The sequence below is a fragment of the Gouania willdenowi genome, chromosome 6 (genome assembly GCF_900634775.1).
Source record: "Gouania willdenowi chromosome 6, fGouWil2.1, whole genome shotgun sequence".
NCBI lineage: Eukaryota > Metazoa > Chordata > Actinopteri > Blenniiformes > Gobiesocidae > Gouania > Gouania willdenowi.
In genome coordinates, this window is record NC_041049.1 from 53,546,131 (window position 1) to 53,550,900 (window position 4,770).

The following is a 4,770-nucleotide window of genomic DNA, read 5'->3' on the forward strand; positions in this document are numbered from 1 at the left end:
TTGTACCTTGGAGGTGAGGTCAGGCTGGACCTGGAGGTGCTGTTGAAGCAATGTAGCGGGACGTGCCACCGTTGGTTCTGTTTCGGTTCCACAGAATTTAGCCCCTTCAGCCGATCCGGGTGGTTAGGCCTTCGCAGCTGGCTTCGATAATGGCTCTTGGCTAACCCCAAGGGTCGCGGGCCGGGCTTCCTTACGGCTGTTACGCACGTCACTGGGTGCGGAATTCGTCCGAACCAAGCAGCTGTTGATTACAAAATCCAACTGTTTCAACTAAAAATAAAAATGAAATGAAAGACTGGAAACATGAGGGAAGACGGGTGAGCATGAACGCCCGCGTCCAAAACTATAGTTTCTGGTCGCGCGTCTTTTTTTAAAGGTCGTTTGGCGACGCCTTTTGGAGGAGGCGTCTGGGTGGATCCTTCTGTGATCATGTCGGTGATTGGTCAATGTCTCTGCTTTCAGCTTGTGGGTGTGTCTTGGGTGTGTGTAAGTGTAAGACAGAGACACAACAAGGGATGATTCTAAACATAAAAGAATGCCTAATAATTAATTCCACATATTTCAAAACATCTTTTCAACATCATATCCTGAAATATCATGAATTACGAAAGGGTTTGATACCAAACATGACTGGAAAATATCCTAGAATCACTTTAGGAATTAATTAATGCATTTTACCTGTAATTACTCATAGACATAAATATCAAAAATCATGTTATGCCTCCTCTTAACTATATGGTTGCCGTAGATACCTCAAACTAACGTTTGTGATGTTTTCTGGTATTTTTAAGCACTTTTAAATGATAAACACTTTAAAATAGCATTCTGTTGGTTATTGCATTACATGAAACGAGTGTGATCGAACAGACAATATTTGCAATTTCAATTTCTGTAGACATCATTCCAAAAATGTTTTCGTTTGTAACTTTCAAACATAATACAATTTCTTTGTTCTCCTTTCTTCCCGTGGAGATCTCTCAGCTAGGTGCCTGGACAGTGTTCTCCTGTGACGTCTCACCACAGGGGGTCAGAGGGCATTGGGACCGTTCTTTGAACTTATAGCATCCCACAGTATCTGTTTGATAAGGGGGAGAAGAAGGATGTTCTTCTTTTGATCATAAATGTCGCAGGGAGGTAATATAGGGGAAAACTGTCCTTGGATTCTCTGGTCCTTTTGTTTGGCCGGAAGGGGAGTCGTAAAAGAAGGGTTCATACTACGTACTTCAAATAGCTGGTTCAGTCTTAGCGGCTCCGGTATTGAGTTCACAGACCACATAGTGGGGTTAGTCCTGCATCTCAGAGTTACGGGGGCAGTTGTGTTTACACAGTTCGTGATAACACAAAAACAGGCTCCTTGGTTAATTCTTGCTAGCAAAGGGGGAGGCTTTACGCTTGATGTGGTTTGTTTCCTACACAGTTTTTAAACTATTATTTTAATTTGAAAGTCAGTTGCTCATTGGGTTGGATGTTGTTATGTTACATGATGAAGAGCCGGAACAGAAAATTACTCACAGGACAGAAACAAGGAGAAAGGTACATTTCCAGACGGCCAATTGGATGAAACTAACATTATTTGTAGCGACCAAATCACCAATCCAAACAAACAGCGAGCGAAGGCTTTCACTGGAGACTAATGGTGCAGAAGAGTTCGAAAATGTAATGTTAGAGGAATGGATAAATGCAGTTAGTTCTGTCGTTGTCAATCTTTTTTATTTATTTGTATTTATTTATTCATTTTCACTCAGATACTCAGAAAAAAAAAACTATTATGGAACCACATAAACACATTGTATATACACATACATATGATGGTGTACTGTATAACTATTGTCAATCATTGCAGTTATTGATGACAAATAACTGAAAATCCCAGTTATGTCACTAGGAATCAATGGATTCAAATGGCACGCCAATACCGTCCAGTAACAAATTCAGTCTTACATGAATCACGTGACGGTCAAGCATTTTGGACTTCCGTTGTCACAACTCTCTCTCTATACGGCTCTGTCTGCAGCCATCGCTCACTCTGTTATCAACACACATGTTGTCAGTAATCAGCACTCCTGCTCTCTAGCGAGGACTGGAGAACAATAAAGGAGCCAGGTTAATGCAGGCAGGAGAGGAAGGCAGTGTGTGAGGAGAACCACTGTGTGCACGGATCCAGCGAGGCAGCATAGACGCTGAGGGGACACACACTACACGCAGCAGCGGGGCAATCAGGTCCTGACTCATCAGCCTGTGTGTGTGCTACGACTGGAGATCGCCGCTGGACGAGAGGGGAACGGAGCTAAAATCCAGGAAAAATGGGGAACACGGTGATGTCAGATCAAGCAGCGAGAGAGCGAGGAGCTCTCCCTGTCAGTGAGAACTGCTAAGATGCTATAACCGTGCTCTACTGAGAGTGGCCTTGGGCCTCGGATGTCTGGTGTGTTTGGACGTGTCGTGTTGGTCCCCCTTTTGCTGTCTGCTCATGTGCAGCGCCGGTGGATTGGGAGAGGTGCAGGATCCGGGGCAAGATGGAGCTCCAGCTGATCAGCAAGGCAAAACTCCTTAACGCAGCGGTAGGGTGAGAAGCCCAGGTGTGTAAGTCTCCTTTCTGCCTCTGTACATCTGCCTACGGTATTCTATGTGTGGAGGTGCTCGTGTCTGTGATCGTGCTCTCTGTCCCAGACTCCGTTGGACTCGGCCTGGACGCGGAGCCCCGAGGCCTAAAGGAAGCATGTAAAGGATAAACAGAAGGGGTCCAAGAACAGAGCCCTGAGGAACCCCACAGGACATTGTTATTCTGTTAGATTCAACATTTCTAATGCATACAAAATAACTCTGCTCCTCCATGTAGGACTTAAACCATTGCAGTACTTTTCAATTTTGTCCAACCTATGTTTGCAATCTGTGCAATAAAATGTTATGGTCCAAATTGTTATGTGCAGGGCTTAGATCCAATAGAATGAGAACAGAAACTTTTCTTGAATCAGTGTTCAACTTTATGTCATTTAGCACTTTGATAAGAAATGTTTCTCTGCTGATATGAAAACAAAAGCCAAAAGCAGAAGGGGCCCTCATGACCATTTTGATCGGTCTCCTGTCTCCCTCTGTTTTCCATGCTCCCCAGCAGACCACTGCAAAGAAAAGTGCAAAACCTCAGTGTCCTCAGCTCACTTTTCACCTGGACAGTAGTTATGGGAGGAGAGGTGGATGGATGATGATTAGAAGAGTATTTTTCTCTTGTTTTAAACAAAAATAAACTCTTTTAAGCATTTTTGTTTTACTTTTACATGTCCTGACCTCCTACCTTCGGGCAGTTTCAAACAAGTCTTGTAAGGCCATTAAAAGTATACATTTTTTATTATACTTTCTATCGAGGAAAATCTTTGGATTGCATTTTTGTACTTGTACTTTTGACTTGTTTATCATTAGTCTTTTGGATTGATTAGGTAAAACGTTTTTTATTTTTTTATTTCAACACTTTATGTTAATTGAGCTCACTTTCCTGGGTTCAAGGCCAAGTCATATAGGCTGATAATAGCCTCAAGGCTTTTCAGCAGTTGGCCAGTCAGCATCAGATGAAGGAGTGGGAGGACGCATGTTTTCCTGCTTCACTGAATTTACATAATATGACCCCACCCTGTTTATACAGTATAGGCTTAGCCTGAACTCTGACAATGGCCTTTTGAAATGCAAGAAATCCTAGTCGGGGGAGTTTCAGGACTGCTATTGAACTGACAACATGTTTTTACAACTGCCGACCATAAGGCAAACAAAGTTCAGCACCTACAATAATGATAAGGAAATAGTAAGAAAGAGATTCCCTTCTGTTCCCTTTTACATTCAAACAGTCGTTGTCTTTCCTTCACCTTTAGGTGCTAGAGCTTTACATTGGTCACGTTTACATCAAGCTTTAATTCCTCATTAAAAGAGAATAAAAATTGCTTTCTCTTTAAATTGACCTTGTAAACACTTAAGTTCTAATGCTAATTTAATTCTGAATTAAACTTAAATCCGAATTAGGTGGCTGGTTTATTTCAATTTTAATTCCAAATTAGATCATTCCTCTTTCTTGTAAACACTTACTTCCCCTTTAAATTTAATCCGGTCATTATGCGCATGGGCTCCAGCCGAGACTATTTATTTATAAGAGCCTTAGAAAACATGCATATAATGAAAAGAGTGGATGGATGGAACCCTTACCCAGTATCATTAATAATGGGTATAAACATTTCTTCAAAGCCTTTAAAGTGTATTTGATCCTCGTACCATGTTCAATGTCACTGATCCAGATAATTGTTAATACCTGGCAAAGGACTGTAGTAGATAAGTTTCAGCAATAAACTGTGACATGTGCTCATAATGCTGATTGTCTCTTTCCGTCAGAGTGACCTTAAAGCTCTGTGTTAAAATGTGAGCGACCAGCAGGTTTATAGTCAAAACTTTGATCACATTTGGAGCTCCAGGCTTTTTTGTCTGTCTCTGCTTCTGTAACTTTGACAGTAAACCTTGCGTGTATCCGACTCCTCATCTCTGCCTCCGAGTTTGTCTCCACAAAGTCCCACCACAACAACAGTGTTGTTTTGTTCTGTGTACATAAGGAAAATCAGGTCTGGGCAAATCCTTATTGAGGAAAGTATTTCACCAACATATGAATGAATGCACACAAATGCATTGGTTGTTCCTTTTCTTTTTCTCCCTCTTTTGTTTGAGCCTCTCCCTCAACTTTCACCCAGTCCCAAAGTCTACAGCAGAGAGAGGCAGGGCTAAAAGCTGTATCGCTCT